General features: G+C 38.7%; 2 protein-coding genes across 7 annotated transcripts in view; both read left to right on the forward strand.

Annotated features, from left to right (window-relative positions):
* The window catches only part of LOC6037355 (tensin-1), a 447,484-nt gene that overhangs the window by 157,024 nt on the left and 264,559 nt on the right, over nt 1-25,901 (forward strand). The window lies entirely within an intron of this gene.
* LOC119765649 overlaps nt 1,451-25,901 on the forward strand; it is a 48,871-nt gene continuing 24,420 nt past the window's right edge. Inside the window, exon 1 of the mRNA XM_038249960.1 lies at nt 1,451-2,030. The gene's annotated coding sequence lies outside the window, so the exon portion shown is untranslated. The remainder of the gene's footprint in view (nt 2,031-25,901) is intronic.

Genomic DNA, 25,901 nt, shown 5'->3' on the forward strand with positions numbered 1-25,901 from the left:
GAAAAACACGTAATTTTAAAATGTAGTACATTAAATTTCCCATAAAATGACATATGTCACGATTTTGACAGTTGAGTAACGGGAACTATTTGAGATAGTTGAAAATTACTTAATCTTTTCGAAAATAAAACATTAAATGTCAGATTAGTCAGGACCAAGGTTAGTACGAATACTGAAATTGTTTTGAAAAAAAAAACAAAATTGACAAAAAATAAATTTAAAATTTCACATTGTATAATTAAACCCTTCTGCAATGTTATTTTTGTTTTGGTTTTTCGAAATTCTTAGCAAATTTCACAAATGCATTATTTTTTACTTAGAAAAATGGATAAATGGATCGCCGATTGAATTAGATAACACTTAGCAACAATAATTTTATGTAAAATAACAACAACATAAATGTTTCAAACTATCAAGTGCAAATCGTTATTCTTATGTAAAATTATCTGATCTTTACGATAAAAATATTTTCAGATTTTTAAAATCTGACCTAACATTTGAAAACGGCCAAAAATGCTTTTATAGCGGAATTGGGGTTAAATGGACCCTAGATGATTTTTGCGGTGCAAGTGGTTATTTTTACTGGATTCCTGGGACATTTTCAAATAAGTTAAGTGCATTTTGGAAGGCCGCATAAAGCCTCCGCTCTAAATACAGACCGATTTTCAAGAAAAAATGTGAAAAATGGGGAATTGGGGCAAAATGGACCCTTTGCCGTTTCGTGCGGTGGATGAAACCATCACCAATCGATTCCTCGGATTTTTTTACATAAGAAACACTATTATTCATACCAGGGAACCAGCCGCGTTCAATTAAGTCCGATTTTGGGTTCCATTTCGCCCACTGTGCACAGGGTTAAAGTTCCCCTAAAAGAAATCAACAATAAAAAAATTTCAATTGTTTTATTTATTTATTTTTATTTTACCTTTCCAAAAGTCAGTTTTGCTGAATTGCTACAGAATTCCTCAATTTAAGTTTTGTCAAAGGTTTTGTCTAAAGTATAACTCTACTTGCTGGTATAATTTTGATAAAATATCACGAAAATCTGTTAAATCTTGGAATTATTTTCTTGCAATGTATCACAAAAGCATCAATTCCATAAACCACATCAACATTCCGAAAAAAAACCGCACATTATTATTATTTTTATTATGCTCCATCTCTCGCGATGCTGCATCCCACGCACAAACACAAACACACCCTCATGAATCCACTTTGTTTACAAGCCACACACCCAAACAAGTCAAGTCGCGATGCATTTCACACGACTCGTGCAGTACCGTGCACTCAATCACGCACCGCGCGCGCTCTCTCTCTCTCTCATTTTAACAACCTCTTCCTCTCTCCCTCGATTAGCACTCTCTCTCTCTCACTTTGCTGCACCGACTCCGAGTCGAAACCTCGCGCGAAGGCGCATTTTATTTTAATTCGTTGCCGCGATCGCAGCGTGCCGCGCGTGTTTCTTCTGCGTCGTCGTCGTTTTTTTTTCTCGTTCGCAACTTTTCGTGGCCAACTTTGTTTCGGCGAAATTTGGCGCGGCTCTTGATTGGCGGTCGTGTTTCTTTTGTCGATGTTGTGTCGGTTATTGTTGTGCGTGACGCGCTAGCTGTCAAACCGCGCGTTCGCGCTTAACCCTTTGCGCGGTTTGTTTACATTTGTTTGATGGGCTTGTCGGTCGACAGTGTTGACAGTGAACGAAAAGTGTTGAGCACCGTTTTTTTTGACAAATGATGATTAATTGGCGGTGGTGAGAGAAGTTGAGCGGCTTACCGCAGGTGTAGTGGTGTGAACGAGAATCGAATCTCCGTGTTTTGCATTGTTTAGTGGTGTGGTCGCCGAGCCGATCGGAAAACCCGATCGCTTCCGATTGTTATCGGGCCAGGAAGAAAGTGAAAAGTGAGCAAAGCGACGCGCGCGACGATTAAAGCAGGCGTGAAAAAGTCGATTTTCTTCGGATTGGGTTACTTTGTCATACCAGCGTGGAGGAGAAGACGTCGACTTTTTGTTGCTGCTAGCAACGAACACGAAGAGTAAGCACTTTTTGTGTTGTTTTACGAGGGGGAGCTGGTGTAGGGTTACCCTCCGCCGAATACAGCGATGCTTGCTTACAGCCACGTGTAAAACGTCAAAGTGTGCCATGGGCTATCGAACGATCGATTGAGCAGGCTATCAAAGCCGATCGTGGAGGTGTTCAAAATCAGTAGGCGATGGCGGCGACGACGATGAAGCGTTTGGAATTGGCACACACTAGCAAGTGTGTGCGTGTTTATGTGTTTGGAAAGTCGTAGCCTACTGGAGTGATAGCTGTCGGAGACGCCATCTGGACGGTTGTTCTGTTTGTTCCAGTGGAGGGATGGAGTAAATACAAGTGATTGCTCGAGTGGAATCTTTGGGAGATTGGTTCTACTTTAACCAGTGGACTTTTGGTGTAACTTCAATCAACTTCTATGGTGGAACTCCTGTATGGTTGGAGGCGTCTACCAGAAGCTTCTGGAGTAACTTCAATCTACTTCTATGGTGGAACTACTGCATGGTTGGAGACTTCTATCAGAAGACTTCTGGTGTAACTTCACTCAACTTCTATAGTGGAACTCCTTGCTGGTTGGAGACTTCTACCAGAAGGCTTCTGGTCAAACATCAATCAACTTATAAGGTATAACTCCTGCATGGTTGGAGACTTCTACCAGAAGACTTCTGGTATGACTTAAACCATCTCTATAGTGGAACTCCGGCATCGTTGACGACTTCTACCAGAAAATGTGTGGTGTACCTTCAATCAACTTCTATGGTGGAACTCCTACATGGTTGGAGACTTCTACCTGAAGACTTTTAGTGAGAATTCAATCAACTTCTATGGAGGAACTCCTGCATGGTTGGAGACTTCTAACAGAAGACTTCTGGTGTAACTTCAATCAACTTCTACGGTGGAACTCCTGAACAATTGTACACTCCTACCAGCAGACTTCTGAACTTCCGTGCAACAGTTGATCAGTTTCCTCAAACCCGGCAATGCAGTCCAACGAAAAAAAAAAACCCAACAAATCCCGTTCCGTTCGGAACGTCGCCGCGTCGTTGATAGCCGCGTCCAACTCCGACCGGCCCGGCGGCCTGCCGCCAACTTGAGTGATCTATTTTTAAAAACTCTCAACCCACAACGCTCGCGCGCGCACCCGTTTCGTAACAGTGTGAAGTGGTTCTTTTTCGTAGCGCTACTGCAGCGACGTTCTGACGAGTTCTGGCCAAACCACTTTGAATCAACTGTCGCCGCGTCACCCAGTGCTGCCAGCGTTTGATGTGCTGCAGCAGTAGCAGTAGCAATCAACCTGACTCGACAAGTGTGAAAAGCGTACGAAATGAGTACAAATCTCGGCTGATTACTTCCTGATCCCGAGGGCGTCGTCGCAGACGACGAATAATCCTTTGAACGAAACCGCAAAGGTAGACTTGCGGGTCGGGTACGTCACCTTAATTGAATAGCAAAGAGCATGAAGTACACTCCACCACAGAGAGAGAGGTGAACGTCGTAGAGGCGAACTCGTGCGAGTGTGTTGTACTGAACGCCGATAACGGCGAGGGTTGGCGCTCTTCGAGATATGGCCGCGATAAGGCGCAAATTAAGAAGAGAGCTTGCCGCGACATGTTGGCTGCTGCCCGGGAAGGTGATAAAGAAGACGCTGTCGAGTCACAACGTGACTTGGAGGAATGTACGACGTGACGGTGAAACGTTGCTGTAAATCTGTCACGGCGAGATTGCTGGAAGTCGACAACTTGTCGGGTAGTCGAGACTTGCTCAGGGTTACTGAAATCTTGGAAAACTGTTGATTCTGCAGCGTTTGCAGACCCCTTCTTCGCCTAGTTCTGCTTAGCAGCAATTAACCTGTTCAAGGTTGGTTAAGTCTCTAAACCACAATGCTGGGGCGTAACTTGTTTCACCAGCAGAAGTAGATGACTCTCTAAAACCCTTCTGTCTACACCGTCAAGCGGTGTCAATCTCCCACAAATTCCGGAAGCCAACTCTGCGCAAACTTCTCGTCCGAGTCTAATTCAAATGAATCTCAACATTCCAACCTGCGCGCTGCGCGCTGCCTAATTATCATGCAGTAAATAATTAAATCAGCCTTTCTACGCCATTTGGTCGCACAGTAGCGTCACCTAGTGGCCAAATATTTACCATTTGGTAGCGTTTGCCGTTTTGTTTAACATTAATTTAATTAAGCCATATCGCGCGCTAGCGCCTTATCTTCTCTGCAAGGGACATTCCGTCACGTTTTGCTTCTTCGCCCCAAGGTCGTGACTATCCCTGGAACTAGGTCGGGAAGGTCGTGATTGCGTGCTGGAATCACTTATCACCTGACGGTAGTAAAGGCGGACAAATTGACTCGATTGGATGATTGGTTTGGCGAAGTCTCCTCGTCAAGGTTGTGGTTCGGGTTTTTGAAGTAGATCAAGCTTTCTGACATGGTTAGTTGGTTGAAAACAGTCAGCAACGAACGATGCAGAAGTGTGACTTAGTTGACAGAATTTTGACAGATTGTACTTACCGATTTGTGTTTTCCTTAAACGATGTCTTAGCACTAGATTGTACTTACCTTGACTCGATTTCCACTGTCTTCATCTCGCTTAAGTACTCTTTAAAGTCCGTGTTAGGGAAGTCTATTCAACCTACAGCCCCATTGATTTAACGTTAGCATCCTTTGAAGATCATTTTGAAACAATGTTCAAAACTTGCTGACAAAGTTGGTTGATAACAGACAACACTAACTTGACAGCTGACAACTTAGAACTAATTACATAATTGTACTTTCCAGATGTTCCAGACTGCAAACGTCGATTTTTCCGTATCTAATCGAACTTGCCTAGACTTGAGTACAACAATTAAAAATTTGTTGAAATACTCATTGAATACTAGGTTCAACTTAAGGTTCACATTCGAAATGAACATTCAAGTACACGACGGAAACCTGCTTGTTGATATTCTCAAATTTGATGGTGACGATGAATTTCAGGAGAGTTTAAGAGCCTGGACTATTTTGGGCCACAGTTCTAAATTTTCCTACGTTATTAGTGCAAATTACCTAAACTAGCTTAACCCTTTCAGCTGTTTTTCGTAAAAAGTGACAGTGACTTGACATTTGACAGCTTAGAGCTATTGACAGAATTGTACTTACCATGACTTCTCTGCAACAACCTACACTTACCTTGATTTGATTCTGGCAATCTTGAACTTGCTTAAGTACCCGTTGAAGTCCGTAATAGAGAAGTCCTTCCTATTCAGATTTCAAACTTTTGCCGTTTGAAGTCCGCATTCGAGGTGAACATTCTTGCACACTCAGCTCAAAACCTGCTCAACTCGAACATGACGGATGGGCCCCGCAACAAGCTCTTACAGCGCTCTCGGGGGTGTTGCATAAAGGTAGAGCTATCAGGCAGAAGCCCACCTCATCACACACACTCAAACCTGAATGATAGTCGTAATAACTATAATTGTTATTAGCAATTTTTACACATAATTTTGATTGCCATAATAAACGTACAAACACTTTACCTCCACCTTCTTCTGTGTTTTTTTTCTGCGCGATGGGTCAGGTCCAACTCCAGCATGAGTGAGTGTGGAGTGAAGTTTGGTTCGGAGTTTCCTTCCCTCCTTGCTGCTTCTGCTTCTGCAATCTCCATACGTAATCAGCCAAGGTCGCTCAACAACAGGTTCCATGGAGCTGGACTCCTCTAACAACTCTTGCACTTTTAATTCCATCAACTCGTTTCTGTTTGCCCGCGCTAAAACTTGTTGACGAAACGAAAGTGATAGATTTGAAGACGATGCGTGCAAATATGAATAAACATGGTGACGGAGCGGCAGGTTCCATTCAGGTTACGCGCCAAAGTTTACTAAACGCACATACTTAAGCGGTTGACAGGACAGCTTGACAGAGAGGTTGAAAGCTGGTGAAATTTGCTACTTACCCCAAGTCGAGTCTGCAAATTGGCGTTCAGCTCAACTGCAGCTTTAAGTCCGCTTTAGAAATGACCCTTTAAATGCTGTTGTTAAATGTTCTTAAACGACGATTGGCGGTCGACAAACCTCACCTCTGTTTACGTTTACTTCCATTCAACTTGGCTTTGCTTTTGGAAGAGAGCTGCAGAAGAGGGCGCACTTGGCCACCCAATTGGCTTGCGTGTGTGTTTTTTCCCGAGACGAAAAGGTAAACAACTGTTGTTTGTTTGGTGTGGCCGATGGGATTGCAAAACTGCAACACAATCTTTGAGCAATCGTTTAGTAGAAGGTTGAGGTTGCAAGTGGAAGATTTAGGTTTGTTAGCAAAACTTGTCTTGTTTATCACTGCAATTTTGAAAATGTCGTAGATCTTTTTGGTTGATTCGAAAAACAGATAAAAATCAAGTACAACAAAATCCGAGTGCGGCAGTCCATGCACCATTTTGATTTTTTTTCAATAGTGTTTAGAAAAATAGCTACGTTAAAAATTCTTAGTTTAAATTCCGGGGTGACTTTGATAGTCATAGTTTATCTTGTTAAAATCATATTAAAGATGTTCAAACTTCATTTTTAGCTTAAATGTACCATCACTAAAGTAGCTGATATATTTTTTAAGATAAAAATGTTTATGTTAAGTTAACTAAGTTTATAGGCTTCTTAATTAAATACATATAAATTTTAGGTAAAATTGTTAAAAAGTCGGAATTTTGCCTGAAATTTCTTGAAACTAGTTTTGTTTATCAAATAATTGATTTATATTGCATTTTACACTGAATTCGAAGCACACACATTTTACATAAAAATTTGTTTTACTGACGGGTTCCGATGTATTTGGTATGACCAAAGAAGCCATTTTGCATCATTAGTTTGTCCATATAATTTTCCATACAAATTTGGCAGCTGTCCATACAAAAATGATATATGAAAATTCAAAAATCTGTATCTTTTGAAGGCTTTTTTTTATCGATTTGGTGTCTTCGGCAAAGTTGTAGGTATGGATAAGGGCTACACTGAAAAAATGAGACACGGTAAACAAATTGGTGATTTTAAATTTAGTTTGTTGTCACTAAAACTTGATTTGCAAAAAACATTAGTTTTATTTATTTTTTTATATGTTTTAGGGGACATTAAATGCAAACTTTTCAGAAATTTACAGAATGTGCAAAAAATCTTTGACAGAGTTATGAATTTTTGAATCATTACTGATTTTTTTTTAATCTAAAATCAGTCGCAAAAATTTTTCAACCTGATTTTTTGATGTAAAGGGATCATGCATAAACCACGTAGGCACTTTAGGGGTGGGGGTATGGCGATTGTCTAAAAACTGTCCACGTGGGACGGTCCCAAACTGAATATGCAATCAATAAGTACTGATGCGAAGTTTTGATAAAGTGCACCTTTTCAAGTTATAGCCATTTTAGGTGACTTAAGGGTCGTGCATAAACCACGTGGCCTCCTTAGGGGGAGGGGTCAAAATCCGACCAAAAAAACATAAAAGCCATGGGGAGGGGGTCCACGGCTGACCACGTGGCCTTTAAAAAAAAAATTCTATAAAATAAAACAAAACAAAGAAAAATACGCGCATTAAGTTTACTTATATGCATACATTTTTTGTTACACTTTAAAACCATACAATTATTGTGTTTATATTTATAACTTTTATTTCAATGTCACAATATTTCCCAATTCAATATTTAATTATGTATTTCGGCAGATTCATATCAATACTTTGAGCCTGTTATTGAATGAACACTTTTAATACTCATGTAACTCCTTCTAACAAAAGTTTAAAAGCAGTTAAAAATAAAGTGACAGTATCCAAACTTAATATACCCTAAAAGTTAGAATCAAAATGCAAACAAAATTTCTTTTTTATGTTGATGGTATCTTGTTGCTAAAAATGTGCTTGCAAATTTGCATTGAAAGTTGAAGTAGTCTTCGATGTTTCTATTTTCGAACAATTTAAAAAACAAATATTGCTTACAATTTATATAAGATTTTCGTAACAAGGCAAAAGACTAAATATGTATTGTAAATGTAGTGTCTAAAAATGATTCTCTGAGAAAAAAAAATATTTTCAAAATTTTAGATCTTAGCTACGGTGATTATTGGTCCTATAAGTGATGGAAGAATCTTTATCGAAATATTTTCTTTTCACACTTAAAACAAACTCAAGATATCTTGTATCTCGTCTAACATTAAACAATAACCAGTCACGAAAAAACGAACGATACATACTTTAAGATTCACCAAAAAATTGGATGAAAATTTTTGTCTAACAGGTATGCCTTTCCTTCCTTGTGTAACCCATGGAACACAATTTAGATCGTTATATTACATAACATTTCATAAAATACACGTAGTTCTATCCTTCGACAAAGTTGTTGGTATTTTTTTGAGATTTTTTTAATGTTAATAGGGACCATTTCTTGAGTCAAAGAGAAACATGGGTAAACATTTTAGATTTTTGAAAAAACGAACTTAAAGCAAACATTGTTTTTGTTTCTTAATTAATTTAAAGAGATAAAAATTGGGGCCAAAGATGAGAATTTCTACGAAATCGGTCTTTTTGTTAAATTTTAATTTTTGTATTTTTAATCCTACTGAAACTTTTGGTGTTTCATGCCCAAAGAAGCCATTTTGCATCATTAGTATGTTTATATAATTTTCCATACAAATATGGCAGCTGTTCATACAAAAATGATGTATGAAAATTCAAAATCTGTATCTTTTGAAGGATTTTTTTGATCGATTTGGTGTCTTCGGCAAAGTTGTAGGTATGAATAAGGACTACACTGAAAACAATGATACACTGTAAAAAAATGGTGATTTTAAATTTAGTTTGGTGTCACTAAAACTTGATTTGCAAAAAAGATTGTTTTTATTTATTTTGCCTTCCTCACTGAGGTAAGGCTATAATCCTGCTCTAAAAATGAACTTTTTATTAAAAGCTCGAAGACCCACCTTCATGTATACAAATCGACTCAGAATCGAAAACTGAACAAATGTCTGTGTGTGTGTGTGTATGTGTGTGTGTGTATGTGTGTGTGTGTATGTATGTATGTGTTAAATCTTAAGTTTTCTCAGCACTGGCTGAACCGATTTTGATCGAACCAGTTGCAATCGACTTGGTTTAGGGTCCCATACATCGCTATTGAATTGTTTGAAGTTTCGATAAGTAGTTCAAAAGTTATGTATAAAAATGTGTTTTCATATATCCGGATCTCAATTATATGCATGAAAACGATGTCTGGATCCATCATCCAACCCATCGTTGGTTAGGTAATCAAAAGACCTTTCCAACGAGTCCACATAATTGAAAATCTGGCAACCCTGTCTCGAGTTATAACCACTTAAGTGATATTTATGTACTTTTTTGAAGCCGGATCTCACTTAAATGTATGTGATGTCCGGAACCATTATCCGACACATTGTTGGTTAGGTTATCAAGAGACCTTTCCAACGCGTCCACAACATTGAAGATCTGGCAACCCTGCCTCGAGTTATGACCACTTAAGTGATATTTATGTACTTTTTGAAGCCGGATCTCACTTAAATGTATGTAAACGATGTCCGGAACCATTATCCGACACATTGTTGGTTAAGTAATCAAGATACCTTTCCAACGAGTCCACATAATTGAAAATCTGGCAACCCTGTCTCGAGTTATAACCACTTAAGTGATATTTATGTACTTTTTTGAAGCCGGATCTCACTTAAATGTATGTAAACGATGTCCGGAACCATTATCCGACACATTGTTGGTTAAGTAATCAAGATACCTTTCCAACGAGTCCACATAATTGAAAATCTGGCAACCCTGTCTCGAGTTATAACCACTTAAGTGATATTTATGTACTTTTTGAAGCCGGATCTCACTTAAATGTATGTAAACGATGTCCGGAACCATTATCCGACACATTGTTGGTTAAGTAATCAAGATACCTTTCCAACGAGTCCACATAATTGAAAATCTGGCAACCCTGTCTCGAGTTATAACCACTTAAGTGATATTTATGTACTTTTGAAGCCGGATCTCACTTAAATGTATGTAAATGATGTCCGGAACCATTATCCGACACATTGTTGGTTAGGTTATCAAGAGACCTTTCCAACGCGTCCACATAATTGAAAATCTGGCAACCCTGTCTCGAGTTATAACCACTTAAGTGATATTTATGTACTTTTTTGAAGCCGGATCTCACTTAAATGCATGTAAACGATGTCTGAATCCATCATCCGACCCATCATTGGTTAGGTAATCAAGAAACCTTTCCAACGAGTCCACATAATTGAAAATCTGGCAACCCTGTCTCGAGTTATAACCACTTAAGTGATATTTATGTACTTTTTTGAAGCCGGATCTCACTTAAATGTATGTAAATGATGTCCGAACCATTATCCGACACATTGTTGGTTAGGTTATCAAGAGACCTTTCCAACGCGTCCACAACATTGAAGATCTGGCAACCCTGCCTCGAGTTATGACCACTTAAGTGATATTTATGTACTTTTTGAAGCCGGATCTCACTTAAATGTATGTAAACGATGTCCGGAACCATTATCCGACACATTGTTGGTTAAGTAATCAAGATACCTTTCCAACGAGTCCACATAATTGAAAATCTGGCAACCCTGTCTCGAGTTATAACCACTTAAGTGATATTTATGTACTTTTTGAAGCCGGATCTCACTTAAATGTATGTAAACGATGTCCGAACCATTATCCGACACATTGTTGGTTAAGTAATCAAGATACCTTTCCAACGAGTCCACATAATTGAAAATCTGGCAACCCTGTCTCGAGTTATAACCACTTAAGTGATATTTATGTACTTTTTGAAGCCGGATCTCACTTAAATGTATGTAAACGATGTCCGGAACCATTATCCGACACATTGTTGGTTAAGTAATCAAGATACCTTTCCAACGAGTCCACATAATTGAAAATCTGGCAACCCTGTCTCGAGTTATAACCACTTAAGTGATATTTATGTACTTTTTTGAAGCCGGATCTCACTTAAATGTATGTAAACGATGTCCGGAACCATTATCCGACACATTGTTGGTTAGGTTATCAAGAGAACTTTCCAACGCGTCCACAACATTGAAGATCTGGCAACCCCCACGTGTTATGACCACTTAAGTGATATTTAAGTACTTTTTAAGCCGGATCTCACTTAAATGTATGTAAACGATGTTCGGATCCATCATCCGACCCATCATTGGTTAGGTAATCTAGAGACCTTTCCAACGAGTCCACATAATTGAAGATCTGGCAACCCTGTCTCGATTTATGACCACTTAAGTGATATTTATGTACTTTTTTGAAGCCGGATCTCACTTAAATGTATGTAAACGATGTCCGGAACCATTATCCGACACATTGTTGGTAAGGTAATCAAGAGACTTTTCCAATGAGTCCACATAATTGAAGATCTGGCAACCCTGTCTCAAGTTATGACCACTTAAGTGATATTTATGTACTTTTTGAAGCCGGATCTCACTTAAATGTATGTAAACGATGTCCGAACCATTATCCGACACATTGTTGGTTAGGTTATCAAGAGAACTTTCCAACGCGTCCACAACATTGAAGATCTGGCAACCCTGCCACGTGTTATGACCACTTAAGTGATATTTAAGTACTTTTAAAGCCGGATCTCACTTAAATGTATGTAAACGATGTTCGGATCCATCATCCGACCCATCATTGGTTAGGTAATCTAGAGACCTTTCCAACGAGTCCACATAATTGAAGATCTGGCAACCCTGTCTCGATTTATGACCACTTAAGTGATATTTATGTACTTTTTTGAAGCCGGATCTCACTTAAATGTATGTAAACGATGTCCGGAACCATTATCCGACACATTGTTGGTAAGGTAATCAAGAGACTTTTCCAATGAGTCCACATAATTGAAGATCTGGCAACCCTGTCTCGATTTATGACCACTTAAGTGATATTTATGTACTTTTTTGCCGGATCTCACTTAAATGCATGTAAACGATGTCGGATCCATCATACGACCCATAATTGGTTAGGAAATCGAGAGACCTTTCCAACGAGTCCTCAACGTTGAAGATTTGGCAACCCTGCCTCGAGTTATGACCACTTAAGTGATATTTATGTTGTTTTTTGAAGCCGGATCTCACTTAAATGTATGTAAACGATGTCCGGAACCATTATCCGACACATTGTTGGTTAGGTAATCAAGAGACTTTCCAACGCGTCCACAACATTGAAGATCTGGCAACCCTGCCACGTGTTATGACCACTTAAGTGATATTTATGTACTTTTTTAAAGCCGGATCTCACTTAAATGTATGTAAACGATGTTCGGATCCATCATCCGACCCATCGTTGGTTAGGTAATCTAGAGACCTTTCCAACGCGTCCACAACATTGAAGATCTGGCAACCCTGCCTCGAGTTATGACCACTTAAGTGATATTTATGTACTTTTTGAAGCCGGATCTCACTTAAATGTATGTAAACGATGTCCGGAACCATTATCCGACACATTGTTGGTTAAGTAATCAAGATACCTTCCAACGAGTCCACATAATTGAAAATCTGGCAACCCTGTCTCGAGTTATAACCACTTAAGTGATATTTATGTACTTTTTGAAGCCGGATCTCACTTAAATGTATGTAAACGATGTCCGGAACCATTATCCGACACATTGTTGGTTAAGAAATCAAGATACCTTTCCAACGAGTCACATAATTGAAAATCTGGCAACCCTGTCTCGAGTTATAACCACTTAAGTGATATTTATGTACTTTTTGAAGCCGGATCTCACTTAAATGTAAGTAAACGATGTCCGGAACCATTATCCGACACAGGTTATCAAGAGACCTTTCCAACGCGTCCACAACATTAAAGATCTGGCAACCCTGCCACGTGTTATGACCACTTAAGTGATATTTATGTACTTTTTGAAGCCGGATCTCACTTAAATGTATGTAAACGATGTTCGGATCCATCATCCGACCCATCGTTGGTTAGGTAATCTAGAGACCTTTCCAACGAGTCCACATAATTGAAGATCTGGCAACCCTGTCTCGAGTTATGACCACTTAAGTGATATTTATGTACTTTTTTGAAGCCGGATCTCACTTAAATGCATGTAAACGATGTCCGGATCCATCATCCGACCCATAATTGGTTAGGTAATCGAGAGACCTTTCCAACGAGTCCACAACGTTGAAGATTTGGCAACCCTGCCTCGAGTTATGACCACTTAAGTGATATTTATGTTGTTTTTTGAAGCCGGATCTCACTTAAATGTATGTAAACGATGTCCGGAACCATTATCCGACACATTGTTGGTTAGGTAATCAAGAGACCTTTCCAACGCGTCCACAACATTGAAGATCTGGCAACCCTGTCTCGAGTTATAACCACTTAAGTGATATTTATGTACTTTTTGAAGCCGGATCTCACTTAAATATGTAAACGATGTTCGGATCCATTATCCGACCCATCGTTGGTTAATTTATCAAGAGACCTTTCCAACAAGTCCACAACATCGAAGATCTGGCAACCCTGTCTCGAGTTATGACCACTTAAGTGATATTTATGTACATTTTTGAAGCCGGATCTCACTTAAATGCATGTAAACGATGTCTGAATCCATCATCCGACCCATCATTGGTTAGGTAATCAAGAAACCTTTCCAACGAGTCCACATAATTGAAGATCTGGCAACCCTGCCTCGAGTTATGACCACTTAAGTGATATTTATGTACTTTTTTGAAGCCGGATCTCACTTAAATGCATGTAAACGATGTCCGGATCCACCATCCGACCCATCATTGGTTAGGTTATCTATAGACCATTCCAACGAGTCCGCAACGTTGAAGATTTGGCAACCCTGCCTCGAGTTATGACCACTTAAGTGATATTTATGTACTTTTGAAGCCGGATCTCACTTAAATGTATGTAAACGATGTCCGGAACCATTATCCGACACATTGTTGGTTAAGTAATCAAGAGACCTTTCCAACGAGTCCACATAATTGAAAATCTGGCAACCCTGTCTCGAGTTATAACCACTTAAGTGATATTTATGTACTTTTTTGAAGCCGGATCTCACTTAAATGTATGTAAACGATGTCCGGATCCATCATCCGACCCATCGTTGGTTAAGTAATCAAGAGACCTTTCCAACAAGTCCACAACATCGAAGATCTGGCAACCCTGTCTCGAGTTATGACCACGATATTTATGTACATTTTGAAGCCGGATCTCACTTAAATGCATGTAAACGATGTCTGAATCTATCATCCGACCCATCATTGGTTAGGTAATCAAGAAACCTTTCCAACGAGTCCACATAATTGAAGATCTGGCAACCCTGCCTCGAGTTATGACCACTTAAGTGATATTTATGTACTTTTTTGAAGCCGGATCTCACTTAAATGTATGTAAACGATGTCCGGATCCATCATCCGACCCATCGTTGGTTAGGTAATCTATAGACCTTTCCAACGAGTCCACATAATTGAAGATCTGGCAACCCTGTCTCGAGTTATGACAACTTAAGTTATATCTGTGTACTTATTTTTCTGGGCCTAAAAAAAATAGCTGAAATATGTGTCCAAACCACTCATATTACCCATTGTTGGTAAAAAGTGAGGAAGGCATCAACCACATAGGTGGATTAAGTTAGTTTTTTATATGCTTTAGGGGACATTAAATGCAAACTTTTCAGAAATTTACAGAATGGGCAACAAATCTTTGACAGAGTTATGAATTTTTGAACCATTACTGATTTTTTTTAAATCTAAAATCAGTCGCAAAAATTTTTCAACCTAATTTTTCGATGTAAAGGGACCATCCATAAACCACGTGGGCACTTTAGGGGTGTGGGGGTATGGCGATTGTCCACAAGATATAAAAACTGTACACGTGGGACGGTCCCAAACTGAATTTTGCAATCAAAAGTACTGATGCGAAATTTTGATAAAGTGCACCTTTTTCAAGTTATAATCATTTTAGGTGACTTATTTGAAAATAGTCGCAGTTATTTTTTTATTAGTGAACATCTTTGCCCACCTTTGAAAAAATATTCTTGAATCCTATTTATTTGCCTTTTTGGAACTTTGAAGATAGGACCTTTAGTTGCTGAGATATTTCCATGCAAAGATTTAAAAACAGGAAAAATGATGTTTTCTAAGTCTCATCCAAACAACCCACAGTTTTGTAATGTCGTTATCTCAGCATCTAATGGTCCGATTTTCAATGCTAAAAAAAAAACATTCGTTTCATTTTTTTCATTTTTTTAAATCAAGACTAGCATTTCAGAATGGTCAAACATTCCATATAACGCCCTTTTGAAATGTTAGTCTTGATTGAAAAAAGTTAAAATATTTTCAAAATTATAACTTTAAAAACTGAAAAAGTAACGAAAATATTAAACAAAATTGTTGGATTTTTCAGTTTTCGAACATGGAGTGCTTCATAAAGAATTTTTAGATTGAAAAAAAAACTGAACATTTGCAACAACAAAAATCACTTTATAATGTCTGTTTTTTTTTTGAAGTTTATATCCCTCGACTCTGACTAAAGTCGAAGGAGGGAGGGAAAAAATCAACGATTTAATGATTTTTTAAAATGCATTTTACGCCAGTCCACACACTCAGAATCAATTTTCGAGTTCGGCAGAAATATCTGCCGACCGTGCTCGGCAAGGTAATATTCTGCCGAAATCTCGGTAGAAAATTCGTGGTCCCAATATTCACGGTTAAATTTAACCGATAGTTCGGCAGATCTAAGCAAAATGCCGAAGTTGGTCAGTTAAATTTAACGAAAATCTCTACATGTCCAAAACCTACCGAGTTCGGCAATTCAACTGTCAAATTCGCTAGAAAGTGCCGAGCTGTTCGGTTAGATGTTGAGGTAGCCATATTTGTTTTCGATATGAGAAGTGCTCGCTAAACTAAGTTCTGGTTCTTTGGTTAAATCTGGATTCCTCCTTGAATTCCGACAGGATTTCTACTTGAGAGCTAGGTAAACATTTTTAATAAAATCGGAGTGAAAGGATAATTCTAAAGGGTCTATCTTTTGCAGCTATCACCATGGAAATGCAAGACGATGGCGCTTGGACGGAATATAGGATTAATTTTGGTTCTGATTGTATCAGATTATATCAGATTGTATTAGATTATACTTGAAACTACCAATAAATATGAAAACACGCATGCATATTATTTTAAAATATGTTGAATAATGTTTTTCAGCTTTTTATTAATTGCGAGATTCTCGATTTGGTTTTATTATAAAAAATGCCGAGATTTTCGGTTAAATTCGTTTCCAGGAATGCCGAGATTTTCGGCATAAACAAACTGACTGTCAAAATTACTTTTGTCGAGACTTCGGCAGATGAATTTTCTGCCGAACTCTCTGCCGAGCGCTTAGTTGTTCTGTTTTCGGCAGAATTCTGCCGAAGTTCGGCATAAATAACTGAGTGTGCAGGAGTTTTGCAATGATCAGTTTTCATAATCGCTAAGTAAAGAAGATTTTTTTCACTGGAAAATCAGAATATTTTATGTTTTTTTTATTTAAAAATGTTTGCAGTTCAATCAACACTTTTGAGTTTTCTGAAATTAATTATCTTCCCCTGTTTGCCGCACTGATTTTAAAAACCCTTTTAAAAAATGTTTGAAAACGGTACACTTTATAAAAAATATGTAAAGTCATTTTCGGATGAAATTGGATTTTGCTTAAAAAATGAATTTTGAAATTTTGTTGGACATTCTCTAACTATTTTTCAAAATTAATGTCTCTACTTTTTTCGAAGACTCAAAATCGATTAGAAATTTACTTTCGTAGATATTATTTTGCAAAAATAATTGTTGCAAAATTACTTTTTCCACCCATATTGAAAAAATACAAAAATTTTTCAATAATGGTCGCCACGCTTGCTTAGAGCGTATCCTAGACCTATTACCGTCCCAAAACCGTCCAACTCCAAGCGAAACTTTCTTGGGGACACCGTGGAGATTTTCCCTTGTCCCCTTAAGTGGAGCATCAACACGTCTTCCAAATCCCTATCCTTGTCCCTTGTTTCGCTGTGGAGGTGGGAGCGGCCGGCAATGGACGGCTGTCATGGTGGTGAGAGTCTGGTTCAGGTGGAGTTGGTTTTATTCCCAATTATCAATTCCTAGGCAACTTGGACTTAGACAATCATCACGTAACATGACGAAATCCAGTCTACAATCCGCTAAGATCCCCGTCTTCTAGCAAAGCGATATAAAAAAAAATACAAAAATTATCCAATAATGTTCTTTGTCGTACTGGTCATGTCAGTTACATAGCCGTCTGCACATTCCTACATTCCCAAAGAAATTTACATTTTACTGATATTTTACTCTAGCTCTCAATTTAAAATATAATGATTTTTCAATTTAAATTTCTTTTTTTATGCATAAAACAGCATCAATTTAAATTTTATTATTGTGGATTTAGCTCGTAGCTGGATTTTCTGGCATCTTCTCACGGTCATTGGAAACGATCGTGGATAGACCTAGGGGTTCCCAGTTGGAGTGAAAAAATTCAATTTATAGAAAAATTATGGATTAAAATTTAGCTTTTTTATCACTTCTCCGACATCAGGAATAATTGTTTGAACATGCTCGCAATTTTTTTATTCGGTCGGAAAAATATTATTTTTCTTGAAAAAACTTTCATTTTTAATCACATGATCAACCCTAATTCTGGCTCGATGCCGCCATCATGCGACCGCGTGCTCCGTTTGTTTGTCAACAAAGCTGCAGCTGGATGGTGAGACGAAGTGAGGGGGAAAGAGATTTTGACATTTTTATGCCCGCATCTGGCCCGCCGCCTATTTCGTCGGTCACTGAGCCGCCGGTCGTTTCCAGTGACCGAGTCCAGCTAGGAACTGATAGTACAATACCAAAGGTTTGTCTAATTGGTTGAAAAACTCTTAACAGTAAGTGTTACATGAAACATTAAAAATTCCGAGATTTCGATAGAAAACCTTCACGAACTCTCTTTTAATTCCCCCCTCTCAGCGCAGTCCATTTCTCCTTCCCAATTTGCCGGTGCCATGTCTGGCCATGTCCAAGCAAGTCCCACCGATTTAGTCCGCAAGTCTAAACACATCGTTTCAAGCTTCTTTGGGCTTAGCACACTGGCACACGTGGTGGTGCTGGTGCTGTTTTGATGTTGTATGTTTGCATTATATGGGCAGCTCAGCGCTACTGGGCTTTTAAAACTTCCTCAAACAAAGTCCACTCAGCTTCTGCTCTTTCTCTTTTACCCACATGTCTGTTTTGACTTTTTAAGGTTTTTTTTTTTCGTTCTTTTCTCTCTATCTCGTTTCCTCTGAAGGCCGCTTGTTCGCCTCTTTCCTAAACACCAGGTTTACTTTTAACTAATTTTAATTTTTATTTGTCTACCTTCCGTGTTTATACGCCTTGGCTTGGCAGACTACTGGAATTCAGAGCTGACAGACGAAAAGGGGATTGACGGTGGTGCGAAGGTGGGTGTGGAAAACACTCTATCATGTGCATTTTAAAGAGCTAGTCACCCGTCATCGCGCGGTGTAACCTAGTTTTTGAGCTACAAAAAGAAGTGACAGGTTAAACCCCGAGTAAAGCACTTTACATACGTGGTGGATTACCTTAGGACCGGAACAAAAAAATAAAGGGATGATGAAGATGATGGATCACTCGTGTCGGTGATGGTCAAGACTTGAAGGATGATTTTTTCCACTCTTGTCACTAATGATAGTTTAGCACTGTCAGGTGAAATTTATCGTCGACCCTGTGTCGACATGTTACATTGGAATCGTTTGCGTACGTAGATGCACAGAAAAGTAATTTAGTTCTTTATTATTTAGTTAAGAATACATTTGTGTTAAATTGAATTGTAGTAAAACAAACTTACAAAATTTAATTTAATTTAAATTTGAAATCACCGTTTTTAAGAGCGATGAAATGAAAAAAAAGTTTCTTGTCTATTTGTCTGTGGGTTGAGTCTTTATTCAAAATTCAATGAATCATGCTGCAATCGATCATCATTAAGGCGATTGCATACTTGATTACCTAAAGAGGTTGCCGTTGGGCTCGAAATACAGCGGATTTTTGATCGGCTTAACCGTTTTGAAAATCAAACACAGCCAAATAACGCATTGATTAGGTTGAAATAATAAAAAAAAAAGCAAGGTGAAGCCACGGGTGAAGCCCTCTATTGCGATATTGTTGCTAGATAAACGCTCAGAAATTATCCAGTGAACGCAAGCTGTAGAGAGTGAACATCGATCAAAAATTTATGTTTTAAACCCTTTAATAATGTTAGGCTTGATTTAGAAATTTTGAAAAAAAAAAAAAAAAATTATATGAAGCTGAAAATTTTACTGTTTTTGTAACCTTTCAAAAACAAACCAATTGTATCCAAGATGTCACTAGATAAAGAATGCCAATTTATTAGCTAACTGAGAACAACACTTTTTCACAAAGTTATGATGATTTACATGTATGTAACCCCTTAAATACATGTAAATCGGCAAAAATATCAGAGGTTGGTTTGAGCCCAAACTCAAACTTTTTTAAAATCTGTTTTCATGACATTAAAATATACAGTTTCGACTATTAACAAAATAAATTTGAAGACATTTGGTTGTATCATTAGCATTTTCAAAAAACGGGTGTCACGATATCTCAACACAGCTTTGACCAAATAGGCTCAAAATTTTGGTGAAGACTCGTTAAACCGGTCCTGTGTGCATGACGAAGGCCGATTTTCAAAAAGTTTATTTAAAAAAAGATAAAAATATGTTTATGGTTTTCATATAAAAAATCGAAAGTTTTTGATTTTATTTATTTTTAAAGAATGCAACATTTCAAAATCGGGCTCCGTCATGCACACGGGATATGTCTTGTGAGTCTTCACCCAAAATTTCACCCAAAATTGGTCTATCCCATCACGAGATGTCGTGGCACCCGTAAATCAACTCGGTGTTCAGAGAAAAACGCTCGCAAAGTTTGACAGTTCGCATTGCGCATTGCAAAATTTTCAGCCTAAATCGTCTGTAACTTACTTTAATCATAAAATATCTTCATGAAACTTTCAGGAGTGTTTGAAACCATCATTTTAGTTGATTTAATAAATTTTCTGTATTTTGAAATTTTGTGATTTTCTACATGTATGTAACCCTTAAAATGAATTTTGACATTTTTGACGACAGTATATTTTAATCCGGTACATGATTTGACACCATTTTGTACTCCGGTGCAAACGATGTTTTTAATCCTCTAATAAGGCTGATACAAGTTGTGTTTAACGTTTTGTCCCTCGTCCAGGTCAGGGTCCTGAGGAGGGGACGAGCAAAAAAACAAACTTTGTTATTTCCAGCCATAATTTTGAAAGTAAAATGTATCACAAAATGCTTTATACATTATTACACGTATGCGTCTCCCGAAAATGAGCAAATGTGTGTCAGTTATTTAAAATATTATTTTGCATAGATTTATCTATTTTCCTGATCCGTGGCTTCAACATCAACATAAAATGCTGTCAATGGCAAACTTATGGGAAATTGGACGAGCTTTCCGGTAAAAATATTTACGAGACTGAAAAATCAAATCTGTCATATAGAAAATGCCAAAACCACTAAAAATCTGATTTTTCAACATTTTTATTTTTAAACCGCTGTATCTTCCCAAGGATTGGACTTAGGACAATGGTCAATATGGAGACTTTTATGTAAAATTGTCTGGGGAATCGATTCCCACTGTCGGTTTTCGAAAATTTCGACGTTTTGACCACTTTTCAAAAAAACTGTTTTAGTAAATGATTTTTGTATTTTTTGGAGAGACATACCATCTTGCATTTTTCGTAAGTCTTTTGTCACATTTTAGGCTAATAACACAAAAATTTTGAACGAAAAAATCGTGACTTCACCTTAAAATTTCACTTTTAAACTTAAAAATTTAAAAATCTCATAAAAGTGACGTGTATTTTTCTTTCAGTGTATTTTTTCAAAAGCCCGTCCAATTGTGTCTGTGACCACTTTTTGATACGAAGCAACGGCTTCGAGATACAGTCATTTTTAAATTACAGAATAAAAACATATTTAAATAAGGGTGTACCTTCTCAAATGTCATATTGGAGTACAATTGGCTCCATATACACAAAAATGGCTTATATAGGCCCAGGATAACATGTCTAAAGAGTTTCATTGAAATCGGAGAGGGTCGGGTGCAAAAGTGCCAGAAAAATGCATGATTTGAGGTGAATTTTAGTTTTTCAGCGACAATTTTAGTTTTCTGCAATAATTGTTTCCTCCTGATTTGATTTGATTTATAACTTACAATTTTGCCGCAGACATCAAATCGATCAAAAATGTCTTCTCAGGATAAGATTTTCGAAAACTCAAAAACTAATGATGCAAAATTTGCTTCTTTTAAAGAAGGGAATGCAAAGACAAAATTTCATAAAAAAATGCAAATAAAACTATTCTAATCAGACTAACACCTATTGAAAAATACTGTAACTTTACAAATATTTTCTTGCAATTCCGTTTTGACAACAATTGCTGCCTTTCATCATCTAAAAATAACTATGCTGGTCTGTTCAATGTAGTACTAATTTAAGGGCTGATAAGTTTAATATTTTCTCAATTTTATCGAAAAGAAATACTTTTCAGCATTGTTTTTTTAGTTGAACAAACACACGAACTTAAAGATAAAGCCAGAAAACAAAAGTTCCACTGAAAAATTCTTTTCAAAAATTGTTTTTTTTTTCGGAATTGCACAAATTGATGAAACTGGTTGCAGTACTAGATTCTTTTAGCACTTGTCGTATTAAAAATATTATTTAAAATTGTTGAACATTAAAACATATGAATTGTGGAATTCACCTTTTATTTGATAACATAATTTTTGAAAAACATTTTTTTGAGTGTAGTTATTAATTTCAAGATTAAATTTTCAAAAGGTCCTATATGCATAGGAAACCCATGACGGATATTTTGTTTTCTTATTTAAAAATGGCATAAAATCGGTAATTTTAAGAAGTCTGTAACAAAAATTACTGTTCCTTGAATTATCGTAAGAATTATCAACAGCGTTTAAGAAATTTTTAAAACACATTTTTAACCCATTTTGAGCCTTGGAAATCTGATGGGGTTTGGTTTCGACTCACTTTGTTGTGATTCATAAGCTAGAAATTGACTGGAAAATATCAGAAACAGCATATATGCAAAAAAATGTTGTGCGTAGAATAGGTATCAAACTAACAATCAAAAATAAAAACTAAGTTAGAAAAGAAAGAAAAATTAAAAAAATCTTGAAAACTGAATTTGACAGTGAAAAATATATTAAATTTAGATGAACAGCATTCCATCGAGCAGCTTATCATGAAATATCAGCATTTTCACGGTCAAAATGGCATCAAAAGGCGATTCAATTCAATTGAGGAATAATTTACTCAGTAGAATTTGAGCAAGCTAGTTTTTTATCCTGATTTGCCAATATAATTTGTTTAAATCGTGAGAAACCACGAATTGGAGAATTTTCTTTTATTACAGTTTTTAAAACAAGTTTTTATCACAGGTTTGTAAGAAAATCTAAAACCAGATTTAATTTGAAAATCTCTAGGCATTGATGCCGTATCAAATGACCATACGGGTGACAGTTTTACAGCAGTTTCTCCAACATGCTACCAGAAGTAGTCCTCGAAGTTGTGATTAGATTCGAACCCATATGGATCCATTTCCAGCATGATGCACACGCCATCCAGCATCATCAACCTGGGCGAATGAAGAAAATCCAAGCCTCATAAAAGCAACACCTACTACACACTTCAGCTTCTTTAAAAAACATCACCTGCGATGGATTAATGTTTGAGATGGTTGTATTTTTTGCAGATTTTTAGTGTAGTTCTTGCGTTTATTTTGCTAACTTTCAATTGATCTTTTTAATAATTGAATTATTTAAACATAGAATGATAAAGTATAATTAGACATTTTCAAAAGTGACTCCCGGCTGCTCTAGCCAAACCACATCGCAGACGACCTGCTGCTGCATGGCGGTACTGCGACTTTATGCGCTTCATAAATAATTTATTTTCAAATTTACTCGCTCGCCTGCCTTCACAAAACCCAGCCGAGTCGACTGTTGAGTTTGGATGCACTTTAACAGCACGCACGACGTTCCGACCTGAGCTGTTTACAGAATTAAAATATAATTTGGGGGTAATTTTTGCGTTTGAATTTATTTAGTTTTTTTTTTTGAAAATAAGCACTTAAATCAAGTTAAAATTTTAATTGCACCCATTTGAAAAAGAACCTTTTGAGTTCGACCCTTTTGAGATGTTCTCCCCTCAGAAAAGAAGTAGGTTATGTTTACCGCCCGCAACGGCAGACACCCGGTGCAGTTTCCGGGGTTAGGTTATGTTTTGGCTGTTTGTGGCGGGGGCAGTTCACGCGCCGGGCACGCAATTAGTACGTCAAATTGCAGGAAATGTGGGTGTCGGGTTACACGCGCCACGCCGGGTTGCTGCGATTGAGCTCTCGAAGGGAATCGGCGGGCGATTTTTGGCCACCTTCTGGATCGCAGCAAGTGCGAGGAGGCGTGAAATTGGACGTGATTTAGAGGGAAAATATTGGCGGTTTCGTTGAGAGTTTAAAATTTATTTTGAATTTTTATTCATTGATCCCACTCTTTTGAATCCCAGTGAGAACTCAGTACAATTCTTTTATGATAAAAAGAGAATATTCCAAATTGCTGCAGTGTCAACAAATATGTAAACAAAACAAAGTTCCGCGAACCTTCATCGAACAGCACAACATAACCTATTGCATAACTGCGATTTCCATCCTCGACGGCTCTACGCGAAGCGTGGTCGTTTGTTTGGCTATTCGATTGGCCACTCTGTATAATTATCCCATCGAGGCGGCTCCCCAAAACGGCTCCTCCCAATTAGCTTCTTATTACACACACAAGAGCCCCAAACGCCAAGTTTTGGGTGGGTGTAACCTCAAGCAGCAGATTTCCGAAACAACCTGCCCACAACCTCCGGAGGAATTTCGGACGCGAGGGTTGCCCTTTTGGAGTTTTGGAGGTTTAAATTTGGGCACGTGACCAAAGTGGACTGATTAAATGGGAGGAATATTGATCGATTTGAAGCGGTTTGAACGAAACTTCACTTTGAGAAAGTCATGTGATTGATTGGGAGATTCCCAAATGTGAATCACTGGAAAGTTACCTACAATAACAGGAAAGGTAGTCTGGTCGCAAAAGTAATTGCTTGTTGGGGAGATTGCCATCTACAGGTCTTTAGAACAAGGGCTCTGATAAGGTTTCAGCTATAAAAGTCTCCTCCAATGCTTCTTGTAGTATCAATCGAGAAAAATCATTCGAAAATGAAAGTAACCGTTCTAGTCTTGGCCGCCATTGGCGTTGCCGCGGCCTATCCGCAGTTTACCCGTGAACAAAACAGCCACGAAGAACGTCTGAACCGTTTCCTGGGTCTCCTGCCGGAAAACCTTCGCCAGGAGATAGAAACCGTCCTCCGTCAATCGCACGCCTCCGGAACCCGTCCCGAATGGTCCCCGGAACTGCGCGACCAAATCCGTGAGCACATGACCTCCCACAAGGAGTTCCACCGTGACCGCCTGAACCGCTTCCTCGCAATGCTCCCGGAAGACTCCGCCAGGAGGTCAACAACCTGTACGAACAATCCGCCGCCACCGAAGAGTACCCCCGCATCTCGGAAGACCTGCGCAACCGCATTCGTGCCCACTTCGCCGCCCTGCACCAGTCCCGGTTCCACCGCCTGACCAAGTTCATGACCACCCTGCCGGAAGATCTGCGCCAGGAGGTCGCCGCCGTACTGACCCACCAGGAACGCCCTCAAAACATCGTGGAAGCTCACCGAGAGCAGCTCACCTTCCTCCTGGACTTCCTCCCAGCGGATCTTCGCGCCGAAGTCGAGGCAGCCTTCTTCAACGGGGAACATCCGGAGATCTCACGCGATCTGCAGCACCGTCTGCGGGACTACTTCCTGCAGCTGCTTCCGGTTGAGCTGCGCCAGCAGATCTACGCGGTTGTGCGTGAAGCTATGGAAACTGGAACCGTTCCTCTGCTGGGTGCGGAACTGCGTCGACAGTTGGTCAAGTTCTTGGAGATGATGAGGACGCCGCAGCTGTGGTGAAATGTTGAAGAACTGATTTGAATAAACGTGATCTACCAGGAAGCGTTTCCTACATAAGTTTGTTTAACCACACTTAAAGTGCACGACCCACACGAAAGTTGATCCACTTTCTAATCTTGGCGTCGTCGCTGCCCTTCTGGTAACCTGCAATTAGCAGCTCGTTTACACCTTCTCGGACTTCGGAATAACCCTCTTTTCAAACTGCCTTCAAGACATCGTGATCGCTACACAGCACAAATCAATCAGCTTTGGACGACGTCGCCGATCATCGCCGAGTTGTGATTGCTGTTCCGAGAGTTGATACCGGTTAGTAATTGAAACCAATTGTGGTCGGCAGAACCTCGGGAGGGAGTTGCGCACGCCCGAGTCCTCGAATACCAGTCGTCGTTGGCCGTTACGCCGCAGGTAATGTGACTACTTGTATGCAAGATCGGTGTGGTTTGGTTTGGTTTTGTGCGGGTCACCACCACCGCAGAAGTGGAGCGTGAGATTTCGCGGAAGCCGTACAAATAACTTGGAAATCGTACAATCCGGTTGACAATCCGACAGTCACTGACTTTGTGGATAATATGAGGATTTTCTGCAGCGAAGGGTTGAAGTTTTCGTTGATTAACTTGGGCCCAACGCGGGTTTAGTAATTTGTACTAATGGATAAGGCAAACAGGGAGGAGTTGAGTCAGCAAATTTAACTACTGGGAGTTTGAAATCATACGGTCCGAA

Source organism: Culex quinquefasciatus, chromosome 1 (genome assembly GCF_015732765.1).
Source record: "Culex quinquefasciatus strain JHB chromosome 1, VPISU_Cqui_1.0_pri_paternal, whole genome shotgun sequence".
In the NCBI taxonomy this organism is placed as follows: Eukaryota; Metazoa; Arthropoda; class Insecta; order Diptera; family Culicidae; genus Culex; species Culex quinquefasciatus.